At 39.6% G+C, this 21,316-nt stretch overlaps 2 long non-coding RNA genes across 8 annotated transcripts; one reads left to right on the top strand and one right to left on the bottom strand.

Annotated features, from left to right (window-relative positions):
* Positions 1 to 956: 956 nt before the first annotated feature.
* On the bottom strand, positions 957 to 18,231 carry LOC143521762 (uncharacterized). The gene is made up of 15 exons (XR_013132825.1): positions 17,934 to 18,231; positions 17,682 to 17,772; positions 16,920 to 17,313; positions 16,736 to 16,838; positions 12,483 to 12,542; positions 12,282 to 12,333; positions 12,052 to 12,099; positions 11,689 to 11,900; positions 11,308 to 11,419; positions 9,277 to 10,562; positions 8,754 to 8,951; positions 5,416 to 5,585; positions 4,656 to 4,733; positions 3,365 to 4,092; positions 957 to 1,621 (listed from the first exon to the last, which is right to left on the bottom strand). It is a non-coding gene; the product is annotated as an uncharacterized LOC143521762 (long non-coding RNA).
* LOC143521763 (uncharacterized) lies at positions 17,180 to 20,130 on the top strand. Of its 7 annotated transcripts, none has more exons than XR_013132827.1 (6): positions 17,180 to 17,320; positions 17,658 to 17,722; positions 17,943 to 17,994; positions 18,101 to 18,186; positions 18,416 to 18,751; positions 19,211 to 20,130. It is a non-coding gene; the product is annotated as an uncharacterized LOC143521763 (long non-coding RNA). The 7 variants fall into 7 exon arrangements; XR_013132828.1 differs by having other exon boundaries at positions 17,240 to 17,320; positions 17,661 to 17,722; XR_013132833.1 differs by having other exon boundaries at positions 17,309 to 17,722; positions 18,416 to 18,537; positions 18,695 to 18,751.
* Positions 20,131 to 21,316: the final 1,186 nt, after the last annotated feature.

The raw sequence follows: 21,316 nt of genomic DNA, 5'->3' as shown, positions 1-21,316 counted from the left end.
AACTGGCAAAATTTCAATGTTGTTAAACTCTTAGTTGTGGCTGGCATTAATCCACAATCTTCCTCTCATTCTCTGTATCTCACTCTATCATACATACACACACACTTGGACAGTATGCTATTCTTGTGATAATCAGATAATGAACTAAATGTTACATCTTAAAATGGAATTAGATCTTAAATCTTAATTATGCTACACTGAAAAATGACTGTATCCCTATATATCTAATCTTAAACCCAACCTTAACCTAGCACAATAATAAAAATATTATTTTATTTATAATTTGGCTTTTTAAAAATTGTTACTTGGGTCATTAACGTTTAAAATGAAAGGTAGTGTTTCTTCTAAGCAAACGCTTCAGGCGCTCTACAAGTCTTACAACAATTTGATTTGTGTTTTTTATAGAGCCCAAAAGAGTGAAAAAAAACAACCAAATCGCCATTTAACATGATTTTGCCATCATGTTATTCCAAAATGCTACAGTAAAAACATTTGTAAATCACAGGAGTGATACATTAGTAAGTGTACTTCAAGAATATAGTGGAGTAATTTGATAACTATTTGATATGTGTATTTATTAGAGCTCCAAATAGTTAAATTAAGCAACCGAATCGTCATGTATCAGGAGTTTGCCATCATATTATTTCAAAATGCTACAGTAAAAACACTTGTAAATCACAGGAATGATACATTAGGAAGTGTTCTTCAAGAATATAATGAACTGGTTTGATAACAATTTGATTTGTGTATTTTATAGCGCTCCTAATAGTGAAATTAAGCAGTCATATCGCCATTTATTTGCCATCTTCTTATTTGAGTTTGGTATCATGACTTAAAATGCCCAACAGTTAAAATAACTGAAAAATAAATGGTTTAATAGAAAAGTGCGCAAACCAAAAACCCATGACATGATCCAAATGAAGCATATAACGACCAGCGGTCAACTGGTACAAAGACAAGACATATATAGGCAAACAAACGACCCTCAGATGACACGGATCACGGGCTCCGCCCAACTGAGGGACGCACACAACACCACAACAGGACAGCTGCCGCTGTAGACGGAGGTGTCCAGTAGGGGGCCCGCCGTACCGTGACAGGTAAACACTCACTCCCAGTAAACACTCACTCCCATTGTAAACATACAGCATGTCTTACTCTTCTGTTTACTGATATCAGGATCTAATCCATGTGCGTGTACATGGCTCAAGGTTATTACAGAAACTCTGTTCCACAGTAAGACAAGCACCAAGTCTCTTAGGGATCTCTGATCATTTAAGCTCCTCCTTTTGTATAATAAAATGGTACAGTCTGCTCTGATGTCTAAGTCTGTTTATTGGTGGATCCTGAAGGGCTGTGTCAGGTAGATAAAGTGTTGTCGGAGGTGGATCGATTCAGTCTCTTTGGGACGTCCTCGGGCAGGTCTCGGGGGGCACATGGGTTCATGGCACCGTTCACTCCACTATCAAATATGGCACATTTCATTACATTTCATTTAATTTCATATCAGACAGGTGGGAACGCACCATTCTTCCGTTTTCCCATCGTAGCGCTCCACATTAAGGGTGGTGGTGATGACGCCGTTGTATCCGCCGACCACAAACAGGAGGTCGTCTACCACCTGTGCAAAGTGGATTGTTTTATAAAGGAAAATTTGCGGAAAAATTGAAAAATGTGGAACTTTTAAAAATATGTTTAGCCTAAATAACCTAAACACATGATCTGAATATCTTTTTAGCATGATGCCTGTATCTATTAAAGGGCGACACCATTTACAGTGAGGAAAATAAGTATTTGAACACCCTGTTACTTTGCAAGCTTTCCCACTTAGAAATTAGGGAGGGGTCTGAAATTTTCATCTTAGGTGCATGTCCACTGTGAGACATAATTAAAAACAAATCCAGAAATCACAATGCATGATTTAAAAAATAATTTCTGCTGCAAATAAGTGTTTGAACACCTGCCAATCAGCATCCTGTTAGTCCACCTCTAAAAGGTTCACCTCCAACCAAATTAGTTATTCCAAATTAGAAGCACCTGTTTGAGGTCATTAGCTGCATAAAGACACCTGTCCACCCCACACAATTAGTAAGACCCTAATAACATGGCTAAGACCAAAGAGCTGTCCAAAGACACCAGAGACTAAATTGTAGACCTCCACAATGCTGGAAAGGGCTACTGGCCAATTACCAAGCAGCTTGGTGAAAAAAGATCAACTAAGCTAAACCTGACTGTCAGTCTCCCTCGGACTGGGGCTCCATGCAAGATCTCACCTTGTGGTGTAGCAACGATCCTAAGAAAGGTGAGGAATCAGCCCAGAACTACACGAGAGGAGCTGGTTAATGACCTGAAGAGGTCATAGTTTAAAGTCATGTATGGCACAGAAGGCTCCCCTGCTTAAATCAGCACACGTCCAGGCCCTTCTTAAGTTTTCCCATGGCCGTTTGGATGATCCAGAGGAGTAATGGGAAAAAGTTCTGTAGATGGATGAGACCAAAATATAAATGTTTGGTCTTAATTCCACTCGCCATGTTTGAGGACGAAGAATGATGAGTACCATCTCAAAAACATCGTCCCTACTGTGAATCATGGGGGTGGAAGCATCATGCTTTGGGGGAGTTTTTCTGCGCATGGGACAGGACTACTGTACTGTATTAAGGAGAGGATGAACAGGGCCATGTATTGCGAGATTTTGGGGAACAACCTCCTTCCCTCAGTAAAAGCACTGAAGATGGCTCGTGAGTGGGTCTTTCAACATGACAATGACCCAAAGCACACAGCCAGGATAACCAAGGAGTGGCTCCGTAAGAAGCATATGAAGGTTCTGGAGTGGCCTAGTCAGTCTCCAGACCAAAACCCTATAGAAAATCTTTGGAGGAAATTCAAACACTGTGTTTCTCAGTGACAGCCCAGGAACCTGGCTGATCTGGAGAAGATCTGTGTGGAGGAATGGGCCAAAATCCCTGCTGCAGTGTGTGCACACCTGGTGAAAAACTACAGGAAACATTTGACCTCTGTAATTGCAAAGGCTACTGTACCAAATATTACCATTGATTTTCACAGGTGTTCAAATACTTATTTGCAGCAGTAACACACAAATAAATTATTTTAAAATCATACATCGTGATTTCCGGATTTTTTTTTTAGATCATATCTCTCACAGAGGACGTGCACCTAAGATGAAAAATTCTGACCCTTCCATGATTTCTGTGGGAGAACTTGCAAAGTCTTAGGGTGTTTAAATACTTGTTTTCCTCACTGTATGTAATACTGTTCCAGTCATCAGCCACTATGAGTGTGTGTGTGTGTGTGTGTATGAGTGTGTGTGTGTGTATGAGTGAGTGTGTGTGGATGTGTGTGTCACCTCAATGCCGAAGTTGTTGCGTGGGTTGATCATTCGTGCGAGAGCAGGACCAATCTGAGCGCGCGCAGGATATATCTGAGCGCGTGCGAGCGGTTCTGTAGTGGAGCAAAGCGAATCTGAGCAAGAGCAGAGTAAATATGAGAGAGCACATTTATATTTTGCACGAGAACAATGAAAATCCGTGAGTGCTGCGTGAATCATGCTCTCGCACTTAAAAAATGTGCTCTCGACTATTGGCAGTGAAATAACTCCATATTATGGTGGCACACTCATTGACTAGAAATGTTAAAGTTGGTACTCCATGTCTCAAAGGTTGCCGAGTTTAAATAACGCTTTTTTGAAACAACTTCTCCAGCTGTAGAAAATACTCGCTTACACGGGACAGATGAGGAAGGGCACATTCGGACCGCAGTCTACTGATGGCCTCATTGCCCTTGGAGGAACTGCGGAACCCGGGTGATTTAAATCTGCGGTCTAGAAGTGTTGCTAGGTTCAACACACTTAATGACTCCAGACTGGAAGCAGTCAATGCTTCAGGTGTTCATGTAGGTGTATGGCTACCTGTGTGTGCAGGTTTGAAGCATTACGCTCTAGTGCAAGATAGAGCATTTTCATCATCGGGATGACCTTTGACCCTGACACTCGCCTTTCTTCAGACAACTCCACTGTAGCTTGATGGAAAGGAGCAAGCACAAGAAGTGTTTCTCCTATGATGGTATGCTCATCAGCTGTAAGTGGAGACAAATCTGTTCTTAGAGAGGCCAGAGATACCCACACTGGTTCCCTCTCATCATGCAGCCTTGACAGCATTTCATATGTGCTGTTCCAGTGTGTTGGCACCTCATTTATAAGTTTCAGGGTTGGTCGACCCATCTGTTGCTGCATTTGAGCAAGCTTCTCCTTGGCTGTAGTGCTTGATCTGAAGTGTGTGACAATGTGCCTAGCTTTGTGCCTGATGGATGCAAGTGTGGGGATCTGATCACATGATTTTCTAACTAATAAATTGAGAGTATGTGCAATGGAAATTGAGTGCCAAATTTGGAGCTGTCTAGTGGATGCGATCATGTTTGGTGCTGCGTCAGTCACAAGACACTTTACTTTATTGGTTATGGCCCAGTCCTCCATTATGGCTCTTTTGACTTGGGCCAAATTGTCAGCAGTGTGACTTTGTGGGAAGTATTGTACTCCCAACACAGATGTACACAACTGCAAATTCTCATTAATGTAGTGACAGGTAAGAGCCAAATAAGCCTCCATGTTCACAGATGTCCACGTCAGCCGTTATACTCACTGCCACAGCTTGTTGTACTTCCATTTTCACTCGTTCACGTTCCTCCTTGTACTTTTTGGCCACCATTTTTTTGATGGTCTGAAAATTTGTCAAATCAAAAATACATTTAAATGAAAGATGACAGTAGTTGATAAATCCAATTTATATTTTAGATCATTTCCACACAAACCTTTCTGGTTGGCAAAACATATGAGGTTTAATAGTATACAAACCCCTCCACGGTAGATTATCCAGTACACATTCCATTCAGTTATAGCATTATCTAAATACAGTGTCCATAGAAAGTATTCACACCATTATACACACTATACCCTGAAAATAAAAAATAAATGATGTCTTACTTTTCCAGCTGTATTTACATATTATAACCATATTAAATATTTTTGTATCCTTCGTCTAACTTTCCACAACTCTATCACATAACTCTTGAAAGCATCTTTCCAACCATGGTGCTACTAGTAGTGGAGTCAATTAGCCTGGTATGTGATTTGGAAGGTGATTGGTTGAACCTGAGAAAGTTTATAATGTTTACTCTAAGGGGCTGATTACTTATCTAAAAGAGGTATTTTACTAATTATATCATTTTTCAGATTATAATGTGTAAAACCATCTGGGAAGTTAGATATTTATTTACATTTTGGTATAATGTGGCAAAAGGCAAGGATTTCAGTAGGATATGAATTCTTTCTATAGGCTCTGTAAGTATGCACATTTAAAAGAACATGGATGATGATTGAAAATAAAGATAAGCTTTGCGTACCTATTTATTTTATCCCATTCTTCATATGGGCATCCACATGTCTGTTGGATCTTCCCCTTTGTTGTTGGTTTGAAGGTTGGGCAAAAAGGACAGTGAACCAGTTTTCTGCAACATGTGTTGCATTCTTCGATGTTCGGTTGTACACCAGCATCACAGATAGAAGGGTGCATCTAAAACGCAGTGATTAATAAGATTAACTGGACATTTATTTTATTGAAATGTTATAACGTTATCATTCTAATGTCAGCAATATATACAATACAATATATGAAACATTTTATATTTACACCTAACAAAAAACTACAGTACTGCAGCATACAGAGGGTAGTGCATGAGGTGTCATGCAACTGTCCATCAAAATCCCAAATGGATATGCATTCCCATAAATGTCAAATTCACTGAGGCAATATAATCTGAAGATCCTTAAACATTTCCATTTGTAATGCAATATTAAATTACCTGGAAATATTTATAGTGTTTAAAGCATGGGATAACTAGGGTGATGTATATGGTTCAGCTTATGACACTAAAGTAACATGACCTAGAATTATTTATGCACACAAAAAAACCTTATTATTATTACAATACACATATGTTGTGCCAATATGTTAAATGAATATACTGACATGATTCTCCATCTAAATATTAATTACAGCAACTGGTTTGACTAAGTCAGATGATTCTGTCTATTGACCCTTTATCAGAACTTCAGGAGGGAGGTTGAAATTTCTGGAACTTCTAGTGTAACCTGTGAAGTGGTGTCGCAAGCCTGAATACAGATAGTTGCTTATATACAAATAAAGAATTGCTCAATGAAACAAGTAATGTTCATTTACTTTAAATTTTTTAATAAGAAACACTTTTCTGGCAAACAATGAAATGTGCCATATTTGTCAATTGTGATGTTTTTTACCACAATTGTCCTCCGCATTTACCCATCTGTGCAGTTAGAGCGCACACACACACACACACACACACACGATTATCTAGGGGGCTGTGGATCACACGTGCCCAGAGCGGTGAGCAGCCCTAGCCCAGTGCCCGCGGAGCAGTTGGGTTTAGGTGCCTTGCTCAAGGGCACCTCAGTCATGGCCTCAGGCCTGGGAATCGAACCCACAACCCTCAGGTCACTAGACCAGTTCCCTACCAAAAGGACCATGACTGCACCAAACAAGCAATCCCTGCCAAGTCTTGAACTTGGATTTTTCACCCACAGGGTGAATGTGTTCACCAGTTATACCACAGGGATTTTCCTAATCAATAAAACATTTGATTAAATTTAATTTTAGTATGAATATAAAACATTTAATATTAAAACATTCATGCTGGAAACTTAACCACTTTTCAGAACCATAAAAGCAGGTCCTCTCCCCCAGGCTCAAACATGGGAAATGGAACATTCCACTTGTAGCACAACCTCAAGACTACATAACCCATCAACCCCCTGGGCTCAGGTCCTTTGGCCTGTAAGAGGCTGCCAGCATGCTGGAACAAACAGGTAAGTTGAACTAACTTCAAAACTCACAATAAACAGTTAAATATGCATGGAATATAGTAATCCTCTACACTATCAGTTGGCCACCCTGAATAGTGCAAGATAATCACAGTTGTTTATTTGTTTTTCAGAGTCCCGACAAGGTCCAACTAGTGTTTGCCACTGCAGCCCTGTGGATACCAATAAAAGAGTCTTTAAAACTGAGGTTGTCCTGTGGTTCTGTCCATTATAATAGTTCACAGCATGGAACGGACGAGAGCTCCGTTACACCCTTCCTGCAAATATTATTAGAGAGAACATTTTAATTAGCTAAAATATTTACAAAACATATCAGAATTCTGATTCTGATATATACATTTTCAAAGTAACATAAAATTTCATTGAACAATGTCTAATTAAGGGCAAAGTTTAGAATATAGAAATACATAGAAATTTTCTCTCAGTAGAATAATTGACAAACAAATCTTCATGTCCACAAATCCTACACATGGCACTTTGGCCAGCATAAGGCTTTCAAGTGACTGGTGACACTGCCGGTGGTGGGTGCTACTTCTGATGGGCATGTGCCGATTGCGGTTGCCACTCGCGGAGGAGGCAGGGGTTTGTATTACGCTGGTGGCATGGATAACTTGAACATACACTGATAAACATTATATGTAATAAATCTTTTAACTTACAATGCTCTCGTTAACTGTCTACCACTGTACCTTAAGCCTACTATAACGTACATTCGACATGTTGTAAATGACAAGCCGGCTGTCAGCTCGTTCACCCAACAAAAATTAACAAACAAAAGTTATAAATGTGGCACTGGAACCCTGATTGCCCAATTCTAAAGTGGACTATGCCACCCCTTAGTTTACTCCAAGAGCAAAGAGGAGCTCTGAATGAATACAAGCACACAGGTTACTTTAGAAAATATACAGGTTCTTTATTAACCATTGGTCACTATTAAAACTTAGCCGACATAAAAACACACTTCTCTTTAATGAGTATGATAGCCAAGGGATACCACAACTTTATAAAAAGAGTAGGCCTATAGATATGACTACGGTCTTCAAAACAAACCCTAGACTGAGCTCTGGGGGTGGGATGTGTCCTTATCTACTAAAATTTCACACCAGGGAAAAGTCCAGTGCCCGGACTGAAAAGAAAAAGAGAAACACCACATTAATACTGGTAATAATATCACTGCAAACCCACCCTTAATTGGACACTACACACCTCAAATCACTACAGAAGCAACCCCCCCCCCCCCCCCCCCCGCTCAGACAGCTTCAAGGAAGATGTGGTGAGGGGGTTGTTTTAATAAAACAAAATCAAAAACAAAAAAACTCACAATATGAACTACGAGCCAGAGCAGATTAAAGTTCAATCTTAATAAAAAGAAGAAAAAAAACAGACCTAACCAAAAGAAAACCCCAAAACAGCAGCTAGCCCCAGTTCGCAACTTCTTATACCTGGTAAACAAAAGTAGTAAGAGGGCAGCGTCACATCAGCATAATACATTTCTAGTGCTAAAATTAGGTGACAATCAGTTCCGTAATCTCAAATATAGTCCCAATAATTAGGGACATAACCAGGTCACGTACTTGATTTATAAAAATTAACAGCATCCCTGAAATAAAAAGAATAGAAAATGGCTACCATTAAGAGGGTCCCATTAGCAAGCCCACACCAACAGCTAAACACAGATGCCTACATACCCCGAATAGGCAGTACTTCTCCACCGTTCGTCCGTTTGTCACACTAACGTTTCCCAGTTCTTTGCTGAGCATAAATAAAATACCTGTAGGTGGGCAAACAGCAACTATAATCAGAGGCCCGGATAAAACAACCACACCTTTCAATAACGTCTGCGTTCTCAACGCCCCGGAGGGATCGTTCTCCGTTGCAGTAACACTCACGCCGACCACACGGATCCGCACAGCGTCTCAATTCCGCTCGGATATCCTGCGTTATTTTCTCTTCCACTGTCGCCGAAGTTGCGACTACCGTGCACGGACGCTAGCTCGCTATTGCCTTTTTTAGTTGCCCATATCTGCTGGTCCAAAACAACCACAGGAAACTCAGCCAATTACTTTTTGCGACAAATTAGACATGGTCACAGGTTCCTACCTACTACATAAATCTTAGTTTACACAAATTCTACAAATGGTTTTCAAGTGGCTGGTGACACTGGCGATGGTGGGTGCCACTTCTGAGAGGCCCGTTACGTTTGCGGTGGCCACTTCTAATCGGCATGTGACGCGTAGTGGAGGCAGGTGCCGAATGTATTCAGCGGTGCTACTCGCTCACAGTGGTTTACAATACGCTGATAGCATGAACAACATGAACATACACAGAGAAATATAATAAATCTTTACCCAGACAGCACAGATACGTCGGCAAGACGTTTATGCGACGTTCACAGTTACGTCGTTAAAGCATCTGCGGTCGGTCGTTTGCTCACTGGCACGACGTCGCATAGACGTCGTTACCTGATGTTCAAACGACGTCCATCTGATCTCCGAACGACGTTCATCATCTGATGCTTTTAAGCTGTATTTACGATGTTTATGCGACGCTTACAGCTTCATCGTTAAAGCGTCTATACATCGTCTTACCAACGTCGTTTTTGGATCAAGCCATGCGAGTCCGTTATTCCGTCGAGCGTTTTCATGTTTTGTTCTTTTAAAGATCTTCACGCGAGCAGCAGTAGCCTATTTATTCTTGTTCTGCATATAATCCCAGGTAGACAACTAGCTAGATAACGAAATAGTTGTTTGTGGAGTTTAATTCCTATTTCCTGTTATTCAGATTTTGCCTTTAAAAGATTTAAAGAGACAACCAGTTTAAAAGATGTAAAGAGACAGCCAGTTTACAATTTTGAAAAGTTGTATTAACTAATTCACATGCACAAACAAAAACTTAACAAATTCTAAAGTGTACATAAAATATTATTTTGAAAAGTTGTATTTTAGAACCAATTCACATGCATAAACAAACAATTACTAAAAAATGATAAAATGTAAATCACATTATTATTATTATTCAAAATAATCATCTTTCGGGAATTGCGTGTCAGTCTGTCCATGACAATTGCGAACAGTCCTCATCCTTTAACTTCCACCACCTGATCTTAGGTGGCGCTCTCACTCTCCTCTTCTTCACCTCTAAAACCATCCTACATATCACCATCCTATGCTGTTTAGCTACACTCTCCCCTGGTAACACCTTGCAATCACTAACCTCTCTCAGGTTTTGTCTCCTAGAGGATATAGTCGACCTGTGTGCATCTTCCCCCACTCTTATGTTACCCTGTGCTCTTCCTTTTTCTTAAAGTAAGTGTTAACTACAGCCATCTTTATCTTTATCCTCTTAGCAAAATCTACCACCACTTGTCCTTCCGTATTCCTTTCTTTAACACCATATAATAATAAAAGTGTTGTCGTTGTTTAACTATGATATTGTAAATCATTTTCTCAGTGCTGTAACAAAAACGGAACTGTCCATGTATGAACACGAAGGGCTTAAATCGACTTGATCACGTTGATTCAGCGTGGTCTTCCGCGATGAAGTCTGTCAGGCGCCAGATGAAGCCAGTCTTTCATCGACTTTTCTGCATCAGCTTCACATGGGTGGGACAGCTGAGGATTTCTCATCGCAGATGCTGTAAGTACAACATTGTTTAATTAGAAAATTACTTGTATGTTTTAGTTTCTAAGATAATTTTGGGCCTAAGGATGAGCCTGTTGCTAATAAGCCATTTAGGCACTATTGCTAAGAAGTGCTAATGAAAAGCTGTGTACATGAAGTTTAGTGGCTGTTCAGATACAGAAACTCTATGGCTTGTGGGTGTGGAAAAATGAATGGGATGGAAAGAGGGATGAAAACACAACAGATGAGTGCAGGTACTAATTAGTATGCCTGTGGTTTAGAGCAATACGGCACTATGGATATTATACTTTGAATACTTTTTCCAATGACTGCTTTTCAATTTGGCACTAATTTCTCTTCATATTAGAAGGCAAGCATTTCTAATTAAATGTATGTGCGTCTTAAGATTTAAGAGTGACACTGAATTGTTTCATGTAATATGCATTGCAAATCATTTCTGAGATATGCCATCTTAAAATTTCTTAAAAAGTCAGTTATTTTACTCAGTGGTGTCCAGTTCTATCCAGAAAGGGGCACTTTGGCTGCAGAAGCACACATGATAATTTTTTAAAAACTGATACCAACATGAAGCCTTTGTGGATAAGATTATTCACCCCTGTTGTGACTATACACATCAAAACTAAGGATCACCAACCAAGACGGTAAATGTCAATTATAAAACAAAGCTATTTGTGATTTGTTTTTATGGTACTATATTTGTCATGTTTGGTATACTATGGTCTTATTTTCATACTTACATACTACAAGTTCCTTGATGCGAGTGTGCCCAATTCCTTTTTTTCTCCTCTGCCACACCAGTTCCCTAACCACCAGGCCCTGACTGCCCCCATCTAATGACAGCTTTGACATCTGTAGACAGACAGACAGATAAATAAAAACCAGGGACCGAATTCATAAAAGGTTTTTAAAATTTACAAAGGTATGATTACAAACATTAAGGAGTTCATAATAATGTTCCTTAAATCAACCCTCAGGATGGATGGATATATCGTTCTTAATTTTGTACTCGAAAGAAAAGATAACTACTTTGTTCCTAAATAAATGTTTATCTTTTACAAGATGTTTACAAAATGTGTACTCTGTGCGAGTTTGTTAAAATGGTATATTTCAGTACTGACCTTTTTTTTTGTGTCACTGTTGGTCAAATCATGTTCTAGGCGCACAAAATCCTCTGCACACTGGAGGGGGAGTATGTTTTCTTCCAGATCTTCTTCCAGTGGTGTTGGAAGATTTCTGCTCCTCTCTCCTGCCATTGCCTGAACAACTGCAGTTAAATGCTGCAGTTGCAGCTGCACCTCACCAATAGCCTCAAGGATGCATCAATCAGTGGCTGTGACATATATAACATACACAACAATAACATTTAAATGAATATTCAAAAAGGTTTGCATTCACATTATTATATACATTGATATATTTAATTTGAGCAAGAATGTTTAGTGAAATTGAGTTTGTTTGGAATTAAATTTTTGAAAACATACGAGTGCACTGGGAGGGTATTAAACGTCCTGAGGCGCGAGCTCTTGATGCTAAAAAAGTAGTAAAAACATGCAGTAATTAGAGTCAATGCAATGGACAAAAATAAGGATAAAATAAGGACATTGCCTTAAACTGCTGTGCCCAACAACAAATATTTAATATGAAGACCCAGTGTATGTGTAATATTGCACTGCTTAGAGTAAACATTTTAAACTTTCAGTATGTGTCCTACCATGAGGTGGAGATGTGAGACCAATCGGAGGACTCCTATTGTGGCTGTGGCGCTGTGGAAAGAATATGTCTTTGGTAAGTACATGTGTGTTCATATGTGTTTGTAATTTCTTTATAAAGGTACACTGCAGATACTGTCTGCATTTTAGGGAACAAGCTAAGTTTACATGGAGTATCTGTTTTACTGTACCTATAACCTTACTTTGATAGGAGGACATTGTTCTAAAATCCACATTCTGACTGTGTAGTGGCGGGTTTGATGCTGGGGGGGAAACATTGACACAATAGGTTTAATCCATGGGTTAAAGCAAGAAATTTTCATTTGACTGAAAATTTTTCCTGGCAAAAGACAATGCTAGCAATTACTGAAAATGTGGTGTAGTTGGGACACGACCTCTTTTGCCTAATTCTACACAATAAACACATTTATAAAGTATATTTATCTAAACAGCCTGTGTAAGGAGAGAAGAGAGAATCTATGAAGCGACAAAATGCAACACCTGAGCAATAAATGTACATAAATCTGGGGGTCCTCTTCAGAAAACTATTTAAAGATCAAGTCAAATTTAGTGAATCCTGGTGAGTTTTAAAAGGTATGAAGCTCTCTTGTTTTTATCAAATTCACTATTCACAAAAACATAAGCCGTAAGATTACCTGCTTTAAGTAGGTATGTTACAAAAAAATTACACTGGATAGAGCTTTTAAATACAAACAGAACAAAACCATCCATGTTAAGCCTGGTTTAAGCCATTATATTTGACGCGGCGCGTGCGGGCAGCGCGGGCGGCGCGGGCGACGCGGGCGGTGCGTGCGCCGAAAATGACGTAATCGCGGTGGCTCCACCCGTGCGCGAGAGCCTCGCGCGCGAGGAGGGTACGGCTCGAGAAAAGAGACCACCTCCCCGTGGCTGCGTGTGCGTGGCTGCCTGGCCATGGCACAAACGCGTTCCTGATCTCGCGCATGCTCGTTCGTGTCAATAGTATACGGCGCGAGACTGGGAGACTCTCTCACCATGGCTCTCTCATCCTGGCTGCACCGCGCTGGTGAAGTTCCGTTATAGTCTCGCGTGATAGGAATTTCTAAATAAAAGTAATAAATGCAAATTTACCGTTTCTACATAAATAACTACATATACCTTCACTCTTTGTATTTACGAAACATCCTACATGGCATTATAAGGATGTTTGCAAAGGATTTGAAAACTTCAATGCACATTAAACTTAATGTTTTGCAGATAAAATTCAGGTAGAAATACATGAAAACACACAAACAAAATATTTCCATTTAGAACTTTATTTTTGCAAAAGCCGCATGGCTTCCCCTCTTTAAACACTGTTCAATTTACAGTTGATTGGTATTCCCAATTTGTCAAGCATTGTTCATTGTTCCCATGCGAAGTTTACAATGCAGAGAACTTAACAGGCTATTCTTAAATGTTTTCCTCTCCATAAAGTAACTTTATGAACATATACATTGCCAATACAAGACTAGAATGTAAGATTCGTTTGTCTACAAAAACGAGGTATTTTAACTTACACTAAACGCTGGCGTCGGCCATCGTTTTGCACACGAACGAGCATGCGCGAGATCAGGAACGCGTTTGTGCCATGGCCAGGCAGCCACGCACACGCAGCCACGGGGAGGTGGTCTCTTTTCTCGAGCCGTACCCTCCTCGTTCGTGTGCAAAACGATGGCCGACGCCAGCGTTTAGTGTAAGTTAAAATACCTCGTTTTTGTAGACAAACGAATCTTACATTCTAGTCTTGTATTGGCAATGTATATGTTCATAAAGTTACTTTATGGAGAGGAAAACATTTAAGAATAGCCTGTTAAGTTCTCTGCATTGTAAACTTCGCATGGGAACAATGAACAATGCTTGACAAATTGGGAATACCAATCAACTGTAAATTGAACAGTGTTTAAAGAGGGGAAGCCATGCGGCTTTTGCAAAAATAAAGTTCTAAATGGAAATATTTTGTTTGTGTGTTTTCATGTATTTCTACCTGAATTTTATCTGCAAAACATTAAGTTTAATGTGCATTGAAGTTTTCAAATCCTTTGCAAACATCCTTATAATGCCATGTAGGATGTTTCGTAAATACAAAGAGTGAAGGTATATGTAGTTATTTATGTAGAAACGGTAAATTTGCATTTATTACTTTTATTTAGAAATTCCTATCACGCGAGACTATAACGGAACTTCACCAGCGCGGTGCAGCCAGGATGAGAGAGCCATGGTGAGAGAGTCTCCCAGTCTCGCGCCGTATACTATTGGAGGGCGCTGGTGATTCGCAAGGTCGTGCACCTCTCGAATTTTGTAACTTCGCACGCGCCGCGCCTCAGCACAATGAACAAAGTCATGTTTGCAGGGTTCATACACCTTTATAAGGTGGAATTAAAGCACTTGCACGTCACTTTCAAGGTCCATTTCAACACGTTTTCAATGTTACATTTAATTAAGTTAAATATTTATACATATACTCGAAATGATTCGAAATAATTCGCTTTTTATCACATTTTTAAATGGTTGTTTATTTTCAAAACACCCAATCTTAATGTCTTCACGTTCTCTCATGTTTCCTGGAATTACAAGAGGCTCGTATTTGTTAACGTAATGCAAGAAAACTGTTCAGTCAGACAGATATTTGTTGTGAAACGAAGTAGTTACAATTTCAACATTTTAAAGTACTTTAGCCTAAATTCCAGCACTTTTCAAACCTGGAACACATAGCAACATTAAAATTCTCCTGTTTTTGAGCGGTGTTTCTTTATACTACCACATATCGTTTCGCACAAGACTGCAAAAAGAATGTGACGCGTCAACTAGCCTCCGCCGTTCGCGCAAGTTTGCACGAGGTGTACAGAGTCGCGCGCTACGGTCACGCCAGGCAGGAGGGAGGTCACTTTTCTACATAATGTCCGTAAATCTGAAGGCGGAATGACCCGCAAGTCAATCAAATGACACCGCCGTCATCCATCCAGCGCTGATGAGCGCCAGTGAGAATCATATTTCAGCCACAAAAGATAGCACGCACGCGCGTGTGGTTTATTATGATTTGACGGATTTTTTCCCCAAAAAAATCAAATGACGGAAATCCGTCGTAGTGACGGAGAACTTTAACCCATGGTTTAATCAGACTTAATTGATCAGATTTTAATGACAGTTTAGATCAGCAGTGCTTTCTTACTTTGAAAAGTATCCATTAGAATATGACCACTGAGTGGTGTCAGCACTGTGTGTTTTTAGCATCATGAATACTATTATAACAATGCTGCAATACGTGACTCCCTCTGGGATTAATAAAGTGATCTATTTATGTTTCTAAATGGGTTGAAATGTGGTGTTGTATTAATTTAGTAGGTATAATGTGGAAGTATGCAGGTTTTCTTTGTTTTACATTTTTCCCCCTCATTTTCAGAAGTGTCGACTGGATTCCTGGCCCCTATTCTGTGTGCGAGTAGTTCTGCTAGGAGATTTATTGAATGTTAACATTGCTGATATATTTCTTTTAGCGTTGTTTAGTGAAATCCCTGAAGTTAACCTCCATCCAATGCTGCCTTACTCTGGGTAGACTTGGGGCTGTGAATACATAAATGGCATATGAATATAAATACATTTAAGTCATTCTTTTTTGTATTTCAATGCAGGTATGATCAGGTACCTACAAGTGTTTGGAGGGTTTACTGGTTTCCCCTTGGCTGTAAGCTGTGGTTTTGATATTGGAGCTAAGAAGAGGTAAGGACATTAGTCCTATACTATCGTCATTACATTAGCTGCCTGTTAGATTCCGTATTAACTATAAAATACTTTTATTAACATATAAAACACTGCATGGCTTAGCTCCAGAGTATCTTAGTGAACTTATTGATCATTACAACACAGCACGTTCACTTCGTTCACAGGACTGCAGTCGGAGACTACAATACCATTATCATCACTCCGACACGGAATGAAAACCTGGCGTTCATCACAAGACATTTACATTGACAATATCAACACCCAGAACTTTTATTCTAGTTACCTTATACTTAGCCTGATTATGTGATTTGTTTGTGACTTGTGTATTCGTCTGTATAATTTGTTTTTGTGTAATTTGTGTTAACGGGCCGCCCAATGGAGGATGGGTTCCCTTTTGAGTCTTGGTCTTCCCAAGGTTTCTTCCTATTCCCCACCATCTAGGGAGTTTTTCCTTGCCACTGTCGCCTTTGGCTTGCTCATTAGGGATTTGGACCCATAGTATTGTTAACCTTGTAAATCCTGTAAAGCGCTTTGTGACAACTTGTGTTGTGAAAAGTGCTATACAAATATATTTGATTTGATTTAGTAAGGGACAGTGCATTTTAATTATGTATGTATATATTATTTGGAGTTTAATATATTTGTAGAGAACATTCTGTACATCAGGGTTTCTCAATCCTGCTCCTACACAATATTTGGGTGTTTTTGTGCTTACTGTGTACTTGTGGTGGTGGTGGTGGCCAAGGTAATTTGCTCTTGGGCCTCTTTGCTTTGGTTGAGACTCTTCATCTGACCACCAACATGGTCTCTTTTTTGATCTGCAAGTAAGTTATAGTTGAAGTCATCTAAATCGCAATATATACTTATGTCTAGATTACCTCAGTGGAAGATGAATGTACCTTGATTTAGGTCCGTTTTCTCCATCGGAAATAAGGTCGGATGTGTCACATGATGTCTTCCATTTCCTGTTGACATTGTCTAGTGCAGGGGTACTCAACTAAATTTGTCCGCGGTCCAATTTTGGCAGATAGCTGTCACCTGAGGTCCGGGGGGTGGCGAACGCAAGTTGTTGAGCTGGGGTGGTGAACGTAACACTCGTGACGGAGTGTTTTTTTCAATAGCCCTGAAATAAATACTCCGGTTTAAAATTAATTCTCCCGTCAAAATGAATAAATATGTTTTTTTTGGGTCCGTATCCAGTTAATCAGGAATGAGATTGGGTCCGGACAGGACTGCGTTCGGGTCCGGATACGGACCGCGGTCCGCCAGTTGCCGACCCCTGGTGTAGTGTATCTAAAAAGTAAGGAAATAAGTTAGCCAACAACACTAGCGATTACACTCCCTTTCCCTTTTTTGTCATACCGATTTGTCTTTTAGTTACAAAGAAGCTAAGCTAAGGCGAACTAGCTAGCTAACCTAGGCTACAGCTAACGGACAAGCTGGTTTGAACTCGCGGTGTTGTCTCGCGCGATTGCCGTCAGGGCCGTTGTAGTAAAATGATGGTTAGCTTAGATGCTAACACTTTAACCGTAGGCCGTTGTAGTAAAATGGATAGCTAAGATTTAACTTTCAGAGATAGTTAGATTCTTGGAAACAACCAGTTATTAAACATTACTTCATTATTTATTTTACCTCAGTAGAGTTATAACTACATAACCTACCTGGGTTTCCCTGAAGAAGTCCGTCTGTTGCTCACCCACAGGTACAGGACTGCTGGACGCTCATTGGTCCTTTCCATTATACGTCAACATTCTAGAACGTCATGGCGAGTGTATTGACCCCAGTAATTTGCCAGGACAAATGTATTGGAGAAGGATGATTATACATTGCTTAACTGTATTGTCCTATATTAATGAAACTCAATCAACATGAAATGGTCTCAGCTGTGTAATTCTAAAGTGAATTTGACCTACCATCAACAGAGACTGAGTTACAAGGGGGTGCATTTTACGGCAGGTGCTTGGAAGCAACAAGGTAAATATACAGTGGTATTATAAATCACAATAAATCATACACATACTAGAAATCATCCCAAATGCATTTTTGAGAATAAGAGTGTGTATTGTCAATTACACTAAAGGGCGTTCCTGCGAAAGACAGGCTGTAACGTGCAGCACTCTCCGTCATGCACGTCAGCAGGATCGTGGTGGTGTCTTGGCTTTGAACGTGAGTGTACAGTAGACTACAGCAGTTGTTGTAACATTATAATTTTAATTTAAAAGTTCACAAGAACTTTATCCATTTTTACACTTGAACCCAAATTATGATGATGAAGGTCAAGTGGCATTTGTCAAGATCTTTTAGTTACTTGTATTAAAGATTTTGTTGTCTAACAGTCAACCTTATTATTTAGCAATGCAGGCTTATCATTTTGATCGATCTAAACTGTCCTTAGTTTGCGGAGTGCATATTAAAGGAAATGGCTGTCAACACCCAAACCACTCAAGAGGCAGTCAATGAGCTGAGGCTGGGCATTGCCATGACTCTCCTCCAGGAATCTGGCGTGTTGTCTTTGTGGTTGGTCACTGTAAATGGCATAAAATTTATGTCCTCTGAAATGCATGTTCTTTATTAAAATAATATACGTTTTATGCTAGTTAATTAGTACCACATCCTGTATGGACATATGTTTGACATGTAAAAATGAGGAAATGTATTAATACTTTCATCTCAGACAATCTGAGCAACCTGTGCCATTACTGTGGAATGGAGGATCATGATCAAAAACTGGGTAAGCGCAGCAACACATCTAAATACATTGATCTGCATGTACTATTGTTGAGATATTAGGCTATTAGTCGTACATAATGTCATAATATAGCATTTTCTCAGGGATCCTTTAAATCCTACAAACTACGAATTATACTAATTTATAATTATGCTCAGTTATACTGTGAATTAGACCCATTTTCTCAAATTTCTGTCAGAGACCTTGGAACAGGCTGTCTTTTCTCAGTTTTATTAGTATCTTGAGAGGAACAAATTTCTTTAAGTCAACCATCTGTGGTACAGACCAGGGTATTCACCAGATATTGCTGTATTGTCAATAACAAAACCTCCCCACAAAGCCAGGAAAAGGTTGTCTTCTGTTCACATCCTACTAGATTGATCTACTGTTTTTGATACTGTGAACTACTACATGTGAATTTCATCACTTTCTTGTGATGCTTGGTTCTCATCCTATCTTCAGGGTTTATCTGGTCATGTAGCCTGGGATGGCTCACACACAACCTCACCTTCAAGTGTCATTGCTGGAGCTCCTCATGAGTTTGATCTTTTCTCTTGAAATGCTAAATCAATACGAGCAACATCAGTAAGCTCTAGTCATCTTTACACTTGACTACTGTAACTCACATTTTGCTGGCTTCTAGAAAGCATTCAAAATACTGCAGCTCATATTGTTTGTCAACATGTGATTCTTGTTGAAAACACCATGCTGGCTTCCTGTTCAAGTAAGGAAGGTCTAATTCTCACATTTTCATTTTCAAAAGGCTCATCCTTTCACTGCTTTGCATCCAGGCTTCTACCTCTGGGCCCTTGTAATACACACTCTTATTCCTGATTGCCCTCCCGTTATGACCCGTGCCCGTGACTACGACTCTGTTTATGGAATCCCCTTGAATAAATCTCGCTCTTCTCAGCGTTTGTGTCCGCCTCCCTGCTCTGCGTCAAGCAGAATGTTACACTCACCTTTTAGGCAGTTTAATATGCTAACTCTGACATGCAAATGAGTGCAGTAAATTCTCAATCATTTATTTTGTAACATCTTTGCACTTAACTTATCAATAGAGCACTGCATCAAATCTTTGGACTAAAAATGTAAAGCATGATAGTAATTTCTACATTTTAGATGGGCACCTTTCAGTTAGACCTGCTTTTCATTTGTTCCAGATATGCTGTGACAACTGTGAGAGATGGTACCACCATGACTGCGTCCAGAAGCCTCCAGTTGATAAAGATTATACATGTCCAGCTTGCAAATAAAATGCATTAATGGCTGGTTATTATTATGTATTATTATTGGTGATGTTTATTGTTTGTGATTTTAAATTATTGTTTTTGTTAAATTACTGTTGTTGCTGTTATTATTGTTGTAAATACTTGGCCTAACCTAACCTGTTTTTTTTTCTTTTGTAAACTTCTTGCTTTAGGTTCTGCTGTTATTTATTTAACTGTAAAATAAAAAATATTACCAATTATTTCTATTATTTCTATAAATGTGCAGTAGCTCTCACTTTTTGTTTGAATGTTGTTGATTCTAGCTCAAAATCATTGTAGCCATATAGACACAACCAACCATCTTTACAGATGCAACACCATAACTTTAATTTAAAATGTATATGCATGTCAGTTAGAATATACAGAATAATAATTTTATAATTATATCTCAGTATTAAATATAACAGGATGCACTGCTGTCATGCCTCTTCAGTACATGATTTTTCTAACAGACTGAAACAAACACAGCACTCACATACAACACAGTATGTATCAAACACAGGACATAACTATCCATGCCTTCATTGCAGCTGTTGTTGATGCTATCAATCCATCAAAACATTACTTAGCAAACTCTTTAATATGCCAACGTTTTGTAAAATCAAGGGCAAATAGTAACTGCCCACCCGTGGTAGATAGATCAGCACAGTAATTCCAATGACGCGCCCACCGAACTGCGACGAAACAGCAGAGCATGTTAGTTCTCAGAGCACCGCACTCACCGATAATCAGACGCCAAAAGAAGCGCCATACCCCGACGGTATTAAGCTGGTCCACCAAAGGAAGCCAGGCCCAACCACGATAACTTGCCACCGTTAGAGGTGCTGGGAAAACCGGATGACAGAAAGAAATCTGCCCCCATACCCCCGCTATTTATAATACCAGGATAAACCTACCCCGCGACTCACACGGCTCCACCGCAATTTACAGTTAGGGAGGGAGTGGGGTTGCCCCAAAAATCTCACTCTGCCACATCAGGATGGGAAACGTTGTTTTGACGTCGCAGCGATGCAATGGCGATGAATATGACGCTCCCGCTTTAAATCGTACATTAGATGTGCATATGATGTATATGCGACGTTCGAAAATGGAACGCGATGTTTCTACGATATACTGATGTAAATACGACGTCTCTGAGACGTACTTGTGCTGTCTGGGTAATATATAATGTCTTCGTTAACTGTTACCAGTGTAGAACACTATCTAACTTCGACATGATATCGTCAAACAACATAAAACCTCTTAATTTAGAGCTAGAAATAGAATAGAATAGAATAGAAAGCCTTTATTGTCATTA

The sequence above is a fragment of the Brachyhypopomus gauderio genome, chromosome 8 (genome assembly GCF_052324685.1).
Source record: "Brachyhypopomus gauderio isolate BG-103 chromosome 8, BGAUD_0.2, whole genome shotgun sequence".
In the NCBI taxonomy this organism is placed as follows: Eukaryota; Metazoa; Chordata; class Actinopteri; order Gymnotiformes; family Hypopomidae; genus Brachyhypopomus; species Brachyhypopomus gauderio.
Note: the sequence above shows the minus strand (reverse complement) of the source record. Positions and strands in the feature narration are given on the sequence as shown.